General features: G+C 43.5%; 1 protein-coding gene across 9 annotated transcripts in view; it reads left to right on the top strand.

Annotated features, from left to right (window-relative positions):
* The window catches only part of PLAGL1 (PLAG1 like zinc finger 1), a 66,162-nt gene that overhangs the window by 30,292 nt on the left and 15,531 nt on the right, over positions 1 to 20,339 (top strand). For 6 of the 9 annotated variants that reach the window (XM_079939682.1, XM_079939686.1, XM_079939685.1 and 3 more), the window contains 3 exons: positions 5,205 to 5,269; positions 9,364 to 9,395; positions 13,833 to 13,902. The gene's annotated coding sequence lies outside the window, so the exon portion shown is untranslated. Of the gene's footprint in view, positions 1 to 5,204; positions 5,270 to 9,363; positions 9,396 to 11,095; positions 13,903 to 20,339 lie in introns of those variants that run through there. The other 3 variants (XM_079939680.1, XM_079939683.1, XM_079939684.1) reach the window with 3 other exon arrangements.

Genomic DNA, 20,339 nt, shown 5'->3' with positions numbered 1-20,339 from the left:
AAATTCTCTGACTGCTTTTAAAAAATGATTTGATTTATAGAAACGTAGCGAGTTTCCAAAGCAGCTCTATTGAATTAGAGTGATCTATTATAGAAGGAGGTTATACTCCTAAGACCAGCTTTCTTCGATGAAGTACATCGTTTTTGAGGAACGATTATTTCACAATCCTTCGTAAAGGAATTCTTCACGGATGTTTCTGTCTCCATTTTGGAAGAGTAGGGAGACACAGAGGCCAAAGTGAATCAGTGCCAGAGTCAGCTTTGAGGTTCCTAATATAACTGTCACACTGAGCCTACCAAGAATTCCACTACCTTTCCTGTGCAGTTGGGAGTTCTGTATTTTCTAAGTTCATTTCTGTCCCAGTTTGAGAAAAGTGAAAGTCTTTACCTTGAGGACTGTTCAGTACCCTATACAAAATGGCATCTTTGGCAGTCAAATGAATAATCAATGAATGGGACCCCCCAGGTCAGTCCCGAAGCTCCTAAGATGGGCACGTGGGAAGGCCGTGTTGTGTGTCATGGAGTGAGTTCTCCATACCTTTCATTCCAGTATTGTTTATTTTCTTTTTGGTTTAGGAATTTTGAAACTTAACCCATCTATTCCCATGTTTACTCAGGATTAGCAGCAGAAATGGAGTGGAACGCATTTTGTTACGGGCTCTCGTGAGCGTGGTGTCAAAGTAGCAGTTCGGAATTCAGTGGAGACTTTGGAAATCTTTAAATTCTGTGTGTTCAGTGTAGGTAACGAATCAGGATAATCCACTTTCTTCCCTAGTCCCTCTGGTTCTCCCCTCCCCCCTCGCTAACCCTCTACACACACACACACACACACACACACACACACACACACACACACACACACACACACACACACACACACACACACACACACACACACACACACACACACACACACACACACACACACACACACACACACACACCCTCCCCCCCCCCCATTCACCCACAGACTGTCATTTAAGAGCTTGGATTACCAGTTTCGGTGATTACCTAGCTCGCATCAAAAAGCTAACTGTTCTATCTCTGTTCGTGTTTGTGTTTTGCAAACAGAATTTATGCAAACGGAGTCCCTCTTTAGGTCGCGTGGCCTTCTCTGGAGATGAGGCCTGAGGGAAGCCCCAGGAGTTACAGCTCTCAGTTCATCATACGGTAGTAGTTTACTGGGTGTGAACCAAGAAGGGCAGTGCGTGTAGCAGACCTCCTATCATCAGCAGAACCATTAGGTTGAGAATAGAGTGTCCCAGTGGTGTAGGTATGGTGACACGAAAGAAATTGCAGATTAAGTGAGACCATCGCTTGTGGGATTGCAGGCTGGAGAAAGAAAGGGAGAGTGAGCGGGCCTAGTTTATTTATGGAATGTCGGGGGGCCGTCGTGGCTCAGCAGGCCCTAGAAGCGGAGGACTTCCCTCAGCGCTTGTTTTCTCCCTCTGACCTTGGATGAACTAGCGAGCAGTATATTATGCCGGGTGATTGTGCTGGTCTGTCATGGTTAGCATTCTGGACTGTCACTGGAATGTAGGAAACGGATGAATTTGAATTGAACCATGAGGTGGTCTGCCGGCCCTCTCCTTGTCTCGAGGAAACCTGTCGCTGTTTGTCTGGGCCTGGCCTAATGAAAGCAGTGGAGGGAAAGAGAGGTGGGCCTTTGATCTCTTTGTTGCAGCTGCTCCCTGGGAACTCACTGAAATCAATGCCCTGTTTTCCTGAAGGAATGAATGGCTCTGCCTAACTAGCTTTGTGAAGCCGTGGGGGAATTCACTGCCTCTGTTTATTGACAGCTGAAAAGGAGCACATGGGGTGGAATGGACCTTCTTGTGAAAACCAGGCACAGGGAAAATGAGACCTCAGTTTAACACAGAGGAATTTGGAAATTCACCCCAAAGGAGACGTGGTTTCTCATGCTTACATTAGAATTACTCAAGTTTGGGGCTAGTGTGTAATGGACAATGGAGGTTCTGTCACAACTGTGTTATAAGTAGGAATATGATATGCATAATAAATGATGTTAAGTAGAAGTTGATTCAATACCCTCCTTATTTTTTTTAAACACAGAAGTAGAGAAAGACAAATATTAACCATGATATAATCAGGTGATTCTTTTATTTTTGCTTTAAGAAGAAGAGAAAAAAATTGATACTTATTTTAGGCATTGTTAATATGATATCACTACGTCTCTAGAATGTGTCTTTCATTCATTTATGTTTCAAAACATCTCTGAACTTTGTATCTGTTTCATTCACGTAGGTGTTTGTGCTGTTCTGGATTGTGTGTGTTGGGTGGAAATACTACAAATCACGTTTAGTTTTGAAATGTTTATTCTTGGGATATTATAACTGGAAGTCAGTGTCAAACATAAATGAAACTGGCTTGTAGACCAATTTAGCACTTGCGATGAGAACGGTTCACAAATCCTAAAATTACTGTCTTACTTTTGACAACACAGTAAAGAAAAAGTCGAGTTTATCACAAGGAAACATCACCATACCTTCTTTTATCTCTCCCCTCACTTGCTTGATTTCCCAGAAAGAATTTATTGCTTTTTCCTTTGGCCCTCAGCCCTTTGTGCACACCTCTATTATAACACTTAACACATTGCCCTGTAGCTCTTTGTTTAGGTATATTCTTTTAGCTGGAAGTAAAGCAGCTGTGTCGTATTCATTTTTATATCTCCAAACCCAGCAAAGCTCTTGGCTCAGTGAATGTGTGCTGAATGAATGGGGATTGATAGCTCCCTGTACATTACTTTGAATGTAATTACTTATCCAGGCTTCAACTGCAAATACTACATTTAGGGAAACCTGATTGATCTATTGTTACCTGATTGGTGCCATAGCTTTTTAAAATCTCTCCTTTATGGAGGATTATTAAACAGTTTTTCAATGTGGCAATGGGCAGTCGTCAGCCTCTGAACAGGAGGCATAGAAAGTGTATGGCATTGTCCTTTTCAAATCCAAGCTCTCTTCTTTAATATTCGTTTAAAAAAATAAGTCTCAGCACAGTGTTTAGGTATTTTCAGTAAGAAGATGAAAAAACTTTTAATTTAGAGTTTTGTAGACTTTCACCTGACCAGCTTTAGTGATTGAGATGGATAGACTTCCATTTTCAAGTTTTAATTCTATGATGTAATGTGAAATAATGCAAAACAAAACCTTTGACAGTTTCTTTAACCAGCTTCACCACCACTGTATGTTATGAACCTCTTGTCAAAGGAAGCAAGCACCTTTACTTCTAAGTGAAAAGTGTGTAGGGGAAATGTTGATTCTAGAGTACTAACTCCTGTGATTTCACAGGACCCTGGGACAAGCCCAATTTCTGAGTTATTCTCACGTTAAACCCGATTTCTTTTTAAACCAGAGCTTTAAGTGGGAAATAGTTGTCAACATTCTTTGGGAAAAATAACATCTTAAAATCATAATGGAAAACTTTAGAAAAGGTGAGGGCAGGGGAGAGGTAAGTAAGCACCCAGGTACAGAAACTGGCTAATGTTTTATTCTCCATGTTATTTTTGTTTTTACCACAAAGATTACGTTAAAAGCAATCTGTTTGGTTTTCTGTCTTGATTAAAAGTAGGGATGAAGTTTAAAATACAGGTTTCCAAATTTACGAGTCGTGGTAGCCAGTCTTGTAGAGGGATAGGTGCTTGTATGGGTCATACAAATGGGGTCGCTTCGGCAGGTTGTGACTCTGCTGATATTTTAGATTTCTTACAAAACAGGAAAATTACCATGGCCTTGATCATTGATAGACTCTCGCCCCTGTAAGTATTAACTTGTAGATAAGAAAGCTGTAAGCCTCTTACTTAGGTTTTATAACTCGGCTGCTCAATCCTCCCAGTTTCTGGAAGTAATTTTGTGTGACATCATACCAAAGTCGGGAGGGGTAGAGGGTGGAAGGAGAAGTAGGAAATCAAACGACACTTTTCCGTTTGATGTTTCAGCTTAAAAGCGGTGAGGCATATCTTGTCTACATTGATAGAACTACATACAGGCCCCAGGGAGTGACTGTAGTTAAAAGTTGTGTTCTTGCTGTGTTTATAGAACCAGATAACGTCAACTACATGATCCTCCATAAAAGAGTCCTTTTCTCGGGCCTGAAGACTGTTGTCGTATACAAGAAGAATTTCAAGTAATTTAAGAGTCAGACCCTCAAAATACGTTTGGGGATCAACATATATTAGATCTTTGTATTTATGTGTGTGTTTATCTCCATAGACAAACTTCCTAGCAGAAAGATACTTCCCTCTTAGACAGCTTCCCATCCATCCAAATGAAGCGGCCCTAATACAGGCTGATCTAGTCATTGAAAGGGAAACATCCTCCTTATGGGTTAGGTTGAATTACAAGAAAGACGGGTATGCTTACCGTCAACAAGTTCTGCCCTTCAGGCCTCTCCTCTGAGTAATAAGCTTGTCTTTGAAAAAATAAATTGCAGTTAAGCAAAGGTTCCTTTTGGTTTTGGGTTTTTTTGTTTGTTTGTTTGGTTTGGTTTTTGTTTGCCTGTTTGTTTGGTTTGGGCCTTTTAATGGTCTTTCCTTGCTCTTTGTCATCTTTTTCCCTCTCTTCCCCAGTGCACCCTCAGCCCTGCTTGGGTGCCTGCTTCCTTTTCCTAAAGGATAACGTTCTTAGTTGACCCTTTTACAAAAGGTTCTGATTATCATCTGATTTCTTCCTGAGGCTCTGAGAAATTTTCACGTGAATTGGGGTCTCTGGAAAAGAATTGCAAATACAGGAGTACACCTTGCTTCCCAGGTGCCGTGTTCAGCACTTCACTCACGTTAACTCATTTAATCCTCAAAAGGCTTTTAGGCTATAGGTATGGTTATCATCTCCATTTTACAGGCGAGAAGCTGAGGCAGAGAGCTGTTCAGCAAGTGGTGTGAGGTTTCTGAGTGGCTCCAGGTGACACCTGGATCTGAATGTAGGCATTCTGGCACCATGGCCCCAGCTCGTCACCACGTCACCACATTGTCTCTCTCAAACTAAAAATCCTGTAAGAACTTAGAGGTGTGTCTCTGGAAGGTTGGAATATAACACGATGGCATATTGACGGAAAGAAGTTTTTGATCCTGGCATTCCTGAACTCACATTCTGTATATAAATGTCTCCTAACGCAGTATCGGTGTGGTTTTTCTCAATGCCTTTTTTTTTTTTTCTTTAACCTTTTGACATTTTTTTCCTCTTCTAGGATTGCTCTCACATCTGATGTTTCATGTCACATCTGAAACTCCTCTGTACCTCAAACTTAGAAAGGTAAGTGTGTCTCCGCTACACCCTCTGACTTCTGCCCAGGCTGCTCTCTGTGGCCAGCTGTGAGTCTGTGTTCTCATTCTCCTACGTTAGAGCACACGCCAAAGCTTCCCGCTCTCCACGGTAGAGGGGGTTATGTTCCAGAAAACACTTGCTCTCCGAGAATTTTCATTTGAGGAACTGCAGACCTTGAGGGAAAAATTACGGCTGGGGAATATGAAAGCCTATTTTTTCCTCTTTAGAAAAATCAAGAGAACATGCTAAGAACTGTCATTGATACTCCTATAACTTTAGAAATAAGGGGCACTATACAGATGCCTTTTATTTATCATGACTTGTTTCCTAGAAACTTGTGATCTCCCTCCCTGACACTTAAAAAGACGTTTTCAAAGAAAAACAAATTAATGCTAGGGGAAAATTGGGGGTGTTAGACTCCATTTAGAATCGTATTTAGTATGTTGCATCCATGACAATTCAGTCTCTAAATCATGCTCCTAAAGTCATAATGTGAGGTGATTCTCAATTTGCATATATTCTGTCCAAATTTCCTAAAATTATGAAATAAGTATGCCACTAAATCCAGTGGAGGTAACCTAAATTTGCCCCTAAATTTGAGGGAACTCGTGGTCGACAGGATCCCCAATATTTATCAGAAGTTTTGATTTTTATTTTTCTCCATCATACATATAGAGATGATGATTTGTTTTAAACGCCTGTTTCAAAATAGTGACACCTAGTCATTAAATTTCATATCCAGCATTTGGGTTGTTTTTCTCCTGTGACGTGTATTCGTTCTCTGTTTAAGCCCATTGCCTTCTTCACCCCAAAGGAACCCTCCCCCTACTTTGCAGCTTTAGTGCTAACAGTGTTGCTTAACCATAACTTTTGGCCTCTCTCCACATAGTTTTTTGCAAAATGTCCTTGACTGCAATATGCCGTATTTTTTTATTCCAGTCTTCTTTGTAAGTTTTCTTATATCCCATTGTACACTTGAGTTTTTTTGGTTTTTTTTTTTTTCTCCTAAACTAGATGAACCACTTCCAAATTTATTTTGCTCTTGGACTGACTTCTAGAAAGGCTGTCCACAGCTGCTCCAGGTGAAGGGCCAAAGTGAAATATTAGATGTGTGTGTTTAAATTCCTGTTCTCCAAATGGTTCTAATTGAAATTAATCCACTTCCCCACTCATACATTCAAAAGAAAGATTCTAGCAACATCCAAATGTGCCAGAATCACTTCTGTATATCATTTGGGTGACTTCATGATACCTGTAAGACCAATTCATGCCAGGCCTATTTGTAATTGTTTCCTCTAGTTAAATGTGACGTTGCCATTAAAAGCACAGCTAATAATATTATACTGCTTAAGAATTGAAAAAATCTTTCAAATACATGACATACAAAGTTTTGAAGCAGGCAGGAAATAATTAGAAACTTCTTTTACAAGTATGTGTTAGAGAATGGAATTGTGTCATGATCCAAATTAAAGAAAGATTATTGAAGTGAACCAATAATTCATACTTTCTGTTATATGTATTGTATTCTGAAACAGGTTATGAATATTTCCTAGTTGTGAACTTACCCAGTGTATAAAATCATTCTTGATACTTACTAAACAGGCCACATCTACTTTGTACATAAACTTCAGACTCTGCCCCAGTCATGGTGCCCCCGTATGGACATACGTAATGCATAATCTTACAACAGCTCTGCCAGGTAGAGAGATGTAAGCATGAAGAGAAGTTAGGGAACTTGCTTAAGGTTACCTACCTGGCAAGTAGCAGAGCAGTGTTCCGACCTAGAGCCATGTGACTCCAAAGCCGCTGCTCTTTGCACTCCACCAGCCCATCTTTCTTGGACTTCCTCCAGCAGAATAGTATCATTTGGTTAACGTTTTTTAACTAACGGTAGGAACACAACCTAGTATTAAGTAGAGTATGCTTCTAGTAAAAGAATAAGGGAGAGTAAAACACATTATCATACCACTTTGAGGTAAGGAAAGTTACTATCCAAGAAATAGCATTAATTTTTTTTTGTTTTTTTGTTTTTTTTTACTTCCTTGACTCCCTGAACAAACAAAAAGTTAAAGTGAAGGCCGTTGGGGATGAAGGGCATTGGGGGGGTCATCATATAGGAGGGTGTTAACTATTGTGGGTACAATTAATAAATAAAGCACATATCTCTATCAATGTGTTTAAAATAGTGTTAGGAGTTATGCGTGTTTATACTATGACAAAGTGTACTTTATTTGGGGAGTAACTTAATTGATCCATTATGTGGCATTTACCAAGGTAATTCTTCCCTTTTTGTTTGAGCACAGGAATTAAAAGTGATTCATAAAACAGACGCGCACACACACACACAGTCAACGTGCAAATTAGAACCACAGTAGGGTGATCATCATTTTTTGTTGTTTCCCTAAAATGGTTCCCGTTTGCTAGTTCCGATTCGGGAGATTTAGAGCTCCCTGTCAACGCTCAGCTTTACAGAGAAACGTCAGTGTTCAGTTATTGCTGTTAGTCTTTTTTGTGCACAGCTTTAAAAAATTGTTTTCTGTGTTTTTTCCTATGGAATTACTGATTTTAATGTATAGAATGGATAAACGCAGGAGCATTATCTGTCTGCCTGCTGTCTGAGGTCTCTTTCTATAACGCGAGCCCTTAGCATATCGCTCTTCTGATTAAAAACTTGCAGTGGATCAGTCAGGACTCTTGGTTGCCACTGACGGAAATTAATGGGACCATTGAAGAATTCCAAACAGCCAAGTGACGGGAGCGTATTTGCATGTTAGAAGAATCACTCTGACAGCGGCATTGTTAGAATGAAGGGATGAAGGGGAGCCAGTCTGAGAACAGAGAGGCTGAGGAACCAGTAGGGATCTCGGTGTCCAGTGCGTAGAAATGTCCCTTTACCGATAAGCTCTTTACTTGCCAGGCTAGTAGTAGTTTGAAGGAAGCCACGTGAAAATTGAGTTCTTGGCCAGTAGGGTGGGCCGGTCCTCATCGTCCAGCACACCCTCCACCGCCACTAAGTTTTGGGGCACCACAGGTCGGAAGGTAGCCTCCGGCATGTGGTTGCCCCTGTCGGATGGTGAGGGTTGGGGCTGAGCCCTGTGAGTGCTCATTGACTGCCCCCTCCTCTCTTCCATCTGGGCTCCCCCATCTGGTGTGAGAAGGGAAGCAAGTGTCAGCAGAGGCCAGACCCTTAGGAGAGGAGAGCGGCCCTGCACTCTGGTTTTCCGAGCCTCTGTCTGCTTGCTCAACGCACCCTAACTTCCAAGTTCCCTGTCTGGGGGTTTTCTTCTTGGGCACCGTTTAATACCAAATGCTCATTTTCCTAATAACCGAAGCAGAGAGGGGGGCACTGTCTTGGCCCGCCCTGCCTCTGTGATGGGGCACTTGCTCCCCAGATATCTCCTCTTCTCCCGGGTCTGTCTTCCCTGTGGATGCGCCCCACATGCCGGGCAGACTTAGTGGGTGCTAGTGCAGCAGGAAAATGGGGTCCCCTATTTGCTGATTCTTGTATGTCTGAAATGCTTCCAACCAGAACTCCCTGTTCCAAAAGTTCTAATCTCGGCATACTGGCTGATACATCTTGGCTTATCTAGAATCCTCTCTGGTTTTCATCAGGGCCTTCATAAGCCTCATCCGAAGTCTCAGATATTCAGCCACAGAATTTAAATGGAATTTGTTTTGAGGACATGACTGACCCCAGAGTCCAAATCCCTGTAGACATTTGGTGTCACAAGGACCTACCGTTACTGCAACATCTCTGAATCAACAAATTTGTCACATTTATATCGTTTCTCCTCCCTGACACCACCCCAGTTTCCAGCACACTCTTATTTCCATCTTCTGGAAACCAACAGTTTCCAGAACTGTTGGAAACAGTTGGTTTCCAAACTGATGGAAACTCTGTCCGGGCAGCTGGTCTGGGAGGCACGTCCAGGCTCAGAAGCGGCGGTGTCCTGGGCCTCAAGATTCTAGCAGCACTGGCCTCTCTTTTCTCTTCCTAGTAGACTTCTGTTTTTTCCTTTGGTTTTTAAGCAATTCAGAGTTTAAGATAAAGGCCTTAACTTTCTCTGTCTCTCCCTTTCTAGGTATTTGCATAGGAATCAGAGGCGTTAATCTTGTGAGTAAACTCTCGACATCTGTACTTGTTTCCTTCCTTCCTTCCTTCTCTACCTGCCCCCGGGACTAAAGCACAGGACAGCTGCCAGGTCCCCAGCACCTTTGCAGAGTCCACACTCCTCTCTACAAGAGGAGGGGTGGTGGCATTTTTTGAAAAATAATCTGGCTCCCATTGTGGCAGTTGAAGCTAGTCTATAGCACAGATGCACACAAGTCTGTGATTCTTTGCACCTTACTCAGGCGCCCCTCACAGGTCTGAATCTCATTCCACGGTGTCAAGTATGCAGGAAGTACTCACTTTTGTATTCCCCATGCCGTCAACCTAGAGAGAAATTTCATTGCAGTCATTTTTAGGTGTCTCCCTTTCCCCCGTGGAGTGTGTGTCCTAGAATCTGGAGACTTCCCTGGCACCCGGTAGGTGAGGGCTGGTCTTTGGTATATGACAGTGGGGTAGTGGTCTCTTGAAGCCCTGCCACTCTTGCCCCAGGCCTGGCCTCCCTGAGCACACCCACAGCTGTCCTCTAGAGGGTTCTGCCCTGCCTTGGGGACAGAGCTGTGCCAGGGCCCCTTTTCCTTTCCAGCCCCGGGAGCTGGGGGTGGAGGGGACAGTGTCTTTTTCTCTCCCTCTTACCGCTCTCTCCTTCTCTCGACCCTGAAATTGGGCAGAGTCTCCTCACTGGGTTTAGATGTTAAGAAAGACAGACTGCTTCTGCCGTCATCTGGGCTAAAATACAAGGAATTACAAAGCTGCACCTGTTTTAAATGAGCTAGAAAGGATGTTGGGAGGACAAACGAAGTAACATTCCAGAGTTGTCCTGCTGCACTGATTTGGAGGCTGTAATGAAGGCAAAACATCACCCAAACACTGGTAACTATGGAAATGAAGAGAAGGAAACAGATTTGAGAGACAATAAGCTCGAAGAATCTGTATAGCTTAGTCAGTGAGTAAAATCTCGTATGCCTCCAGAGTTTCTAACTTTGGAGCAGCTGGGAAGCAACACGGTGAAGAGACTGACTATTAATAATGTGGACTCTCAAATCCCACACTCTGGATGCAGAGCCCGGCCCAGCTGCTTGCTGACTGTGTGACCGTGGGCAAACTGGCGTCACTCCTAAGCCTCAGTTTCCCCATAAGTAAGATGAGGTTAATGCTTCCTCCGCATACGGTTGGTTGTTTGGAGCATTAAGTAAAGTGATTAAAACAACGGCCATGACCTGGTGAGCATCCAACAGACGTTAACTCTTATCCCATAGTGGTGCCAGTGGCTAAAATCGCTGGTGGCGGAGGAGCAGGCCTGGCGGGTTAGCCGTGCGGAGCCCCTGCTCTAGGGTAGGTGACCTTCAGGGGCACTGACGATATCTAAGCTGAGAGGTGCAGGAGGAAGGTAGATAGATTCGCCTGAAATATGAAAGAAGTTCAGGATTGAAGATAGAGATTTGGGAGGTCTGTGACCCCAAGGAGTAGTTGAAACCCTGGGTGGTGACTGAAGTCCCCCAGGGATTGTGTGAGAGAAGGTAGAGGGCCAGGTGCCAGGCTCACAGATCTGTTCAAACTCTGAGCAACCCTTTCACAACATGCTCCTGTCGTCTTCAAAACGACTCCATTGCTGTGAAATGAATAATGAATGTCCTGTTTACGGTCTCCACTTCAGAGGTATAATCTCAGTCGCGGTGATCCAGCTCCCCGAAGTAAGACTTAGCTGCCTGTGATCTGCCAAATCGGGTGGGCTCCTTTCCGTCTGGAATTACAGTCCTTAGAAAATAAAAAACTTATCTGGGAGGCTTTTCGAAAACAGGCCCTGCACATCCTCAACCCAGAGGAGTCTTTCGCTGGAAGCCGAGGCAGGCCTCCCTGTGTCCAGGCTCGCCCAGTTCTTTCCCACTCAAATCATTTGAAATAAAAAAGTCAGTTTGAAGAATTTACTTAAGCAAAATCAGGAGTAGCTCCAAGTGAATGAGCTGAAACTGGAGGGAAATCCCTTTGTTCAATTCGGGTTTCAGTGAGCGCTCAGCAGGCAGCTAAACCAGTTCATTAACAGAGAAAAAGACGCGTTTCTCAAAGCGGCTCAGAAGCTAATGCTTAGAAAAACAGATTGTGACAGCAGAAATGCATTCTAGAAATCGTAACGCTCTAGATTCAGGAAACTTTAGTTTTTGTCATCACTGAATAAACAAATCACTTCCCCCTAAATATCTCCCCTTTATTTAAGACAATTCCCTCTAACTGATCTGTTTACCGTGCACCAATCCTCGTTCCTAGAAAAATGTGATTTTTCTTCCTACTCTGAAGCTCAGAAACAAGTATATCTAGAAATGTTTAATGTTATTGGGTCATTTAAAAAAAAAACGTATTCTTTACAAAAAAAATAATAGAATTGACATATTGAAACCTTTTCTCTGTGATTTCTGAAATCCAAATTCTGACCTGAAAAACCATTGTCTGCAAGTAGCATCCCGTCAAATGCAGACGTGTTATTCTTCCTAACTGCCTCTGCGCTGCTTTATTAAACTGTTGTACACTGCGCATGATTTTTCCCCTGGGGCCACGCATGCTTTCAGGTTCTCTGTTGCATTGTTAACTATTTAAGCATTAAACTGGGCCTGAGATGGCAGGTGGGAAAGGCCGAGGGACTTGATCTCCTCCCTGCCAGAGTTCTCCGCTTTCACTAGTGCTGCTTACATTGAACGGCTTAAGAATAAGCTCCTGTGTGAGCCCTCGGAGGCCAAGGAGTATTGTTGAATTCAGAAAGGAATCTCTTTCTTTTAGTGATAATTTGAATATTTTGACAATGAAGCTAAGCTACTCCACTGCCTGGTTTGCGTACTTCATGTCATGTGCGCCCTTTCTAGTGAAGCAGAAGAGAGCCTCTGCCTCTCTTCATAAATTCATAAATTGGTATTGTCCATTGATGAGATGGGTAGGAGCAAAGGAGGAATCATCCAGAAGAATTGTACTCTCTTGCTTTAATGTTTTTTACAGCTCTTAAAAAAAATTAATATAGGCCTTTGGAGACCACCCAATTAAACCACCACGATAAAGGTTGAGTATTTTGAGAAGAGAGCTTGACCATGAGGATAATTTGTGAAGTGTTTATGCATCTGCAAAGCAAGGAGTACGTTTAAAACAAATACTCTGGGTGATTCAGAGAACCTACTCACCTCCAGTATTTCCCCTAAATTGTGGTGGATTATTTTAAAACTTTAGTTGTCTGAAAATGGCCTTAATTTTCCTGTTTTTAACTTAATTTTCCTGTTTAATAACTTATATTATTCAAAATAAATGGACATAGCCTTTTTGAGCAAATTAAGAGAAGAAAACAGGCAACCAAGTGAATAAATCGCTTAGGTGAGATATAATTGGCTGTTACATAATAGATTTACCTTTGTACCAGTAAAGAGAATCCCGAAAAGCTTCCCCCCTAAGAGGATTGACTGGTTAGAATAGTCTTAGTTGGAAGAAGCCAACTTTTATAATTGATTGGTGAACAGAGATACCCGTTTCCAAATGCTCACCAGGGATCAGTGGTGGGAAGCTGGCTGTAGACCTTTCTGGAGACTTGGTGAAAACGTAAGTTCCCAGGGCCCCAGCGACGCTGTCAGTCAGTGTTAGTTTGTACTGTGGCCTAGGAATCTGTATTTTTAAAAGATTGCCCTGGTAATTCTAACGTATAGCCAGGTTTGGTAACCGTGGAACTGTATATGCAAATTGGAGACTTCACCTTTTCACCCTGCACGGTTGATAAATCTATATGAAGATATGAAGCTTTTTATGTGAGGCTTTTGTTGAAAATGAATGTCTACTGTTTATTGCTGATTTTTTTCAATTCATAATTTGTTTTAGGTTCTGTTATTACATAGACTTGCATACCCGTTTTATGGTATTCTAATACTGTAGATTTTTTAAAAATGCCATTTCCTCTGAGTTCTATTTTGAATATTTTATGTAAGCAATTTCATGGTTGTTGTTTTTTTTTCTACTTGCAGAAAGCAGGGGAAAACATCAGGGTTTTTCTAATCCAGTTGCAAGTAGGACAAAGGATATAATATAAATACTTAAAGATCTTCCTGGGCAAGATTACATGAGACGTTGAAAACCTTTTAAGTTACAACATTATGAACTTCAGCACACCTTTTAAATATATCAGATGATCTAAATGTTACAGACTTTTGCCATATGGTGTATCTGAGACATTTAAAAATTAAGGGTGGTGGGTCTACTGACGTATTATACTGTAGGATTTTAACATCTGAACTTGATCTATCGTCTATTAAAATGCCTAAAAAGCAGGAGAAAATCTCCTCCACACATTAGCAGTTGTGTATGTGTTTGTGCTCTTGAAGTAAGCAAGCTCAAGTTGCCACGTAAGCGGGGGTGGGGGGCAGGGGGAGTGTTTTTCTAGCTTCGTTCACTTAAGGTGTGCAAGATCTCTTCTTACAGGTTTGAAGCCTCAAACTTCTGAGAGGTCTCCCTGACTGCCTTCGAGCTGATGTTTCCTGTCGCCGAGTAGGTACGCAAGCAATGATCGCTTTTAAAAATTACTTCTATCTGAGCATGTTTATTAGTAATTGCTTGTAAACACATAGTAAAAGAGGTCAAGGACATGCAGGAGGTTCAAGGCACTTCAAAAAGCCTCTGGTAGAGAAGAGCTACATTTCCCCCTCAAACTGTGAAATACCTTAGAACAGAATTCTTTTGACCTTCTCTTTTTAAAAAGCAAATTAGTATCCTCTGTGTTTCGGGGAATCAGATCCTGCAGTTAACAACTTCTCATATCCTCTGCCTTCCCCACACACAGCCCCTGTAATATCTGCAGATCTCTGGAATTTTCTGCTGACAACGCCATCAGTTCAAAAGCTTTAAAGCTGCCCTATCTTCACTCCTCACTTGTGTACATAAGAAGATGTGTAAAGGTTGCCTCCCATTTGTGGAAGATGTTGACTGATAAGCCTAAGGAAGATGCTGGTCACGTACCAGTTGCACTAGGGAGTCCAGCTACAGCTTCCAAGGCTTTGAAAATACTGCGGTAAAAGCTACTGCTGAAGTCCGCTGCTGTGTAGACAGCTTAGCCGGGGAGGATGGCAAGGTGGGAGTGGAGAGTGCTTGGTTTAGCTCAGAACATCCGGGTTTGGCCTCTGGTCACCATCGTCGTCATCAGTCATGACATTAATGGGAGTTAACACTCTTAGAAGTTAACGCTATGCATTAGGCTTTGCGTAGTACAGTGTATTGCCTGCAGTATCTTTGTATTAGTGAGTGCCTGTGGGCAAAGGACTGAGGTGTCTGGGCCTCAGTTTCCTCATCTGTTAGATGGGGTTAAAGATGCCTTTCTAGCCCATCTCACAGGGCTGTCAGATGGGCATTAGTAGACAAAGTAGCATGAGAGGACTTTATGAGTTCAACTGAAATGTAATATTGTTTTACTGAAGGTTCTTTTGGCTCCATTTGAAATAGAATATTCTTACTAAATAATATCATGATTTCTTGGCCAGAAATTGAAATTCATCCCAGCGTGGCCAGCATGTCTACCAGGAACTGAGGAAGGCACTGGCAGTTCTCATTAGGGGTGTGTGTGGGGGGGTGGGAGTGTCTTGCCCTTGTATCTTCCGGTCACTGTATGATTGACACTGGAAGACGGTGCGTGACAACCAGTAAGATCCTGGAATGTGACCGCCAAGTATTGGGTGGTGAGTCTGTGGGCTGAAGACAGGTAGGGGGTGGCGAACACCCCAGGCCCTGTGTGTCTCTGGAGCTTAGCGGGACAAGCTTAGGCAAAATGGACAGGGCAGTCGCCAGCCAAGCCGGGAAGGAAGAACAACGTGAGGCATCGCTATAGGCTACTGGGAAGGAGCAGGAAGCATGCGGCAGCGGGAAATTGGGGCTTATTGTAAGCAAGGTGCCTGGCCTCCAGGGCGACAGGAGCACAGGACGGCACATTGAAGCCCCTGCGGATGGGCTGCGGATGGACCACACATGTGGATTGCGAGGACAGCTACTTAGAGAGGTTCACATTCCTCCCCATTGAACTGGGTATGATTGTAATGGTTTGTTAAACAAACAAAGAACCTAAAGCTGTGAATGAGGGAGAGAAAAGACTTAAGGTGAAAAGGAGAGGAGGCCCTGCTTGCTGGTGTTCCACTCTTTTTAAGCTCCCCGCCCCCTTCCTTGACATTCCTTTCTCCCTTTCAGAGAAGACAGTGCAGTAACTTGGAAAAGTTGCCTTGTCTCTCCAGTGCCATTTCCTTCTAAACTGGAAACAGGATGAAATAAAATGTCACCTTACCAAGACAAAAATGAAAAACTGGGGTCCTCTTAAAGGACTAGTGATAAATATTTTTATATTTCTAACCAAGTATGTCTGGGTGAACAGTTTGCTTGGCATCCTTTGAATTTATTGGATGTGCCGTGGAAAGGCCAAGAGAAGATTCTCAAGTCAAGCGCTGGATAGTAGCTTTGTCCCGTAAATAACACATGTGGCCGCAGAGGTGGGCAGACCTCTGCTTCTGGAGGAAGGGGTGTGAGCTTTGGAGTGGGCACAGCAATTTCACTTTTCTCTCTGAACTGTGTACACAGTTTATAGTCAAGTGAGTTCCGGATGTTCATCCATTGAAAAAGCTTGGAAAAAAAAAAGTGTAAATTGTTTTTTGAAACTGCCAATTACATCTGTGTCCATTCAGTTAATCAGATTAGGTCTCAGGCCCTCCTTGTGGGAAAAAAAGGAACCATTTAGAGGTTTCAGAACAGTACTTTTAAATCTGCTGTCCCCGCAGGGTAATGAAGTTATTCACGGGGGAGGGATTAGTGATTACGTGTAACTTTTTTCTTGTGGACGGCAGTCTGTTGATACAGCGCCCTCACTTTCCCTGGCTCCCAGATCCCCCCGCCTGGCGCGTTGGAGCCCTTGTGTTCAGGGCACTGCCTTCTTTGCAGGCCCATCGCCTGCTCCCCCGCCTCTGCTCACACCTGCCTTCCAGCCAAACTAGAGCACATGATCCGTGCTGCCCCGTGTGGCTTCATGCCTCTGTGCTTTTACATGGTCTCCCCTCTGCCTGAGATGGACCTACTCCCTTTCGTCCACCTGGTTGGCTCCTCAACTCAGCCCAAGTAGTCATTACAAAAATTTAGACAGGACGGATACTCAAAGAGGAAAAACAAAGAAAGTCATCTCTAATTCAGCCCCCGGCGACCCTTTGCTGACATACTGTTATCTGCACTTTCAGCCCTTTTTCTATTTATTTAGAGAGCTGGCTTTTTTAAGGATGAAACGGTCCTCCCAAGTCTTGAGCATCCTTTCCCGATCTCATGTAGCTTTTAAGGTTCCGTCAAGAGATTTTAACTCGGGCGTCTGGCTTCCCGTCATCCATGTGACTAGTGAGCTTTTCTTATTTCTTTTCTCAGTGTGAGCCTTTGCCCTCACACACTTCCTGGGAAGGAATCAGGCTTTTCTTTTCCCTAGAATGGTAACCGTATTAGGACAATAGGCCCTGCCGATAATTAGGTAAGTTTTGGTTCCTCTGTGCCCTGCTCTTAGAGTTCCAGGAAAAGAGATCACCGCTGTCAGCTATAGAAACACATCGTAAAGGGCATAAAGGCGAGTAGCCGAGGATTTGTTGGGAGGGGGGAGGGGGATATATTTCCAGCTGTCACAAAGGAGTAGTCCCTGCCGCTGACTTTAATGACTAGGAAATCTTCTCCTCACACCAAAGGCTCTTGTCTGGATTTCGGGTCCGTGCTCCACCCCACCCCCTGCCATGCTACCTAGCGTTCATTAACAGTCTCCCTGACACATTCCGTCCCATCTCAGCTTGAGAACCAGTCCCGGGCCTCACACTTGCCTCTCCGGATGCACTTACCTATTTTGCTTGCTTGTAGACCTTTGTCTGTTTCTTCCTAAATGTTAATATTTAAGAGCACCGTGTATGAGGTGGGGCGAGGAGGAGTGGGGAGCATTTAAGAACCTGTAGAGATGTTTCCTTCCCTCCTCTCTGCCTGATGGATATTATGCCGAGCGGCTGGTCCCGTAGAGGTGCTTCGGCCCTGTCTGGGGAGTCCCGAGCTGTGTAAGGTCCCTGCTTCCGCTCCGTGTGGGTGCGGGAGGGAGTGGCATCATAACAGGATGGTTTCAGATGACGCCTCTGTGGTGATGGAGCCTGGCTCCTGGTCGGCGGTCCTCTTTTGCCGTCGGCAGTTTGCTTTCTCTCAGTCTTCTTTGGCTCATCAAGGCTCATATTCCTGGGCTTCTGCCTGTTCCAGTGCTTCCTCCCATCCCAGGCAAGACAGAGTTCTATGGGCATCTCTATCTGCTTCTACCTCTTTCTTCTCTCCCCGCCTCCATGTAGGCCTGGAGTGGCCAGTCTTGACAAAATCAGTTACATGTTATCTTCGATGTGCTAAACACAGTATAATAATAAAAGGCTCCCATCTGTTAAAAAAAAAAAAAAGCCCACCTCTTCTCGTAGAGTGGGCAACCAAACAGGATTTTTGAGCTATTAGGGTCTCGTTTTGTATTTTCACCATTTAGAAATTATTTGGAACATCTTATCAAGTTTTTTTAAAATGCAAACTTAATTCTCATTTTGCTTATTTTTATCACCACAGACTTGTCACTACACTACCTTACCTAAGAGGAACTGAGGGAGTTGAGGCAGAAGGCTTCTTCTGTCCTTGGAGCCTCCAAGAGGGACATGCCACCACACGCCCACTTCCATCTGGCTCCACAGGGCAGAGTAGGTCCCCTAAGGGAGGACCAGTCTAGCTGCGGCCTGCTGTAAAGAAAACAAATCCCTGCCCAGCCCAGGCCACCCCACTGTACCAGCCCACTTGGGGAGCGCAGACACTGGTGACCAAGGCTGATCATGCGCCCTTACTGACGATCTGAAGCCACCCACATACACAGAGCCCAGAGTAATTTATAAAGTCACTTACAGAAGTCAGATTCAGAATGGTATCCACTTTCCTGCAGGCAAGGGTATTATTCGCTATTATTTAGCCTGGGAGACGACCTCAGGGCCTCCTTCATGTGGAAGTCTCCTGGCTGGCCTGAATGCCCCTTAGGCACCATTAAATTCAATACCTCTGAAACTGAACTCCGAACTCCTGTGTTTTGCTAGGTTTTTCTTCTGGGGCTTGACATTTCTTTCCCTCTCCACCGTCACTGTCCCCTGTTTCCTCTACCATTTTCTAAGTCCTAATTTAACTACAGTAGTCCCTCCTTATCTGAGATTTCACTTTCCATGGTTTCAGTTACCCACGGTGCAAAAATATTAAATGGAAAATTCCAGAAATAATTCATAAATTTTAAATCGTGCACCATTCTGAGTAGCACGATGAAATCTCATGCCGGCCCGTTCCATCCCACTCGGGACGTGAGTCATCCCTTCATCCAGCATATCCTGCCTGTTGGTCACTTAGTAGCTGGCTCAGTTATCAGACCCACTGTCGGTATCACAGTGCATGTGTTCAAATAACCCTTATTTTACTTAATAAGCACAAGAGTGGTGATGCCGTCAATTTGGATGAGCCAAAGAGCAGCCGTAAAGTGCTTCCTTTAAGGGAAAAGATGAAACTTATCAACTTAATAAGGAGAAAAATCATATGTCGAGGTTGCTAAGATCTACAGTAGGAAGGAATCTTCTATCTGTGAAATTGGGCGGAAGGAAAGAGAAACTTGTGCTAGTTTTGCTCTCACCTGAAACCGCAAATGTTACGGCCACGGTTCGCGCTAAGCGCTTAGTTGAGGCGCAGAAAAGGCATTAAATTTGTACAATAAGATACTTTGGGAAAAAAAGATATTTTGAGAGAGAAACCACATTCATATAACTTTTGTTACAGTGTTTGTAATAATTGTTCTATTTTGTTCTTGTTGTTAATCTAATTAATCTAATTTCTAAATTAAACTTTATCCTAAGTACGCATGTATAAGAAAAGACATAGCATATGTACAGTTTGGTAATATCTGTGGTTTCAGGCATCCACTGGGGGTCTTGGAACATATTCGCTGTGGATAAGGGGCGCCTACTGTAGTGGGTTCCTGTTGCCTGGCTCCCCTGGTCACTGGTCCTGGGATCCCTGCCCCTTGTACTTTGCCTCCTCTTGGTCTTCTGCGGCTCTTTGAGGCTTAGATTCCTGTGCTTGTTATGCCTTTTCCATCACTCAGCAGGAATGCCTCCTACTCCTGTTGAGACTGTTTTGTTGGCATCTTTCTACCTGTTTCTACTTCTCTCCCCACCTCACTCTACCTCCACATGAACCCAGAGTTAGTGGCTACCCTTGACTAAATATGTTAGTCAGCCTGCTAAAATATTACAACAAAAAGGCCACCTTCTCCTAGTGCAGTAGAGCAGTACATCACTGGCGCTTTACGACTTGGTCTGTCTCTCTCCAGCCTGTTTGTCCATGGTACCCCCATGTTTACATCCATATCCAGTCATACTGAAGTACTTATTTTCTAGTACCCTGTGTTGATTCATTCCCTTGGCCTGCAGTAGACCACCTCCCCCTCGAACACCAGGTAAACTTGCTGGCTCAGCTTAAACTTTGGCTTCTCCGTGAAACTTCTCCTGATCTCCCAAGCAAGAGATAGTTATTCCTTCGACAACCATATATCTTATCCATCTTGAGTTTCAATGATTGTTTTCACTTTTTTTCATGCATAAGTCTTTATAGAGCAATTTAGTTGCATCATATCTTAGTTCTTAAGGAGGAGCATCTTAGAATGTACACGTCCTGACTCCAGGCTTGTATACCACCTCTTTCCCTTCCACTGGGCATTACTTGGTTTTGCCTGACTTTCTAATTTTTGCCAATCTAGTTGGGGAGGGGGGTGTTAAGAAATAAAACAAAAAGTGTCAGATGTAAATGCATGACACAAGGAAAAAAAAAAAAAAGAGGCAGGGAATGGAAGCATAAGGAGTGCCAGGGAATAGGGGTGGGGATTAAATAAATTAA

Source organism: Stenella coeruleoalba, assembly GCF_951394435.1.
Source record: "Stenella coeruleoalba genome assembly, chromosome: 12".
NCBI lineage: Eukaryota > Metazoa > Chordata > Mammalia > Artiodactyla > Delphinidae > Stenella > Stenella coeruleoalba.
Note: the sequence above shows the minus strand (reverse complement) of the source record. Positions and strands in the feature narration are given on the sequence as shown.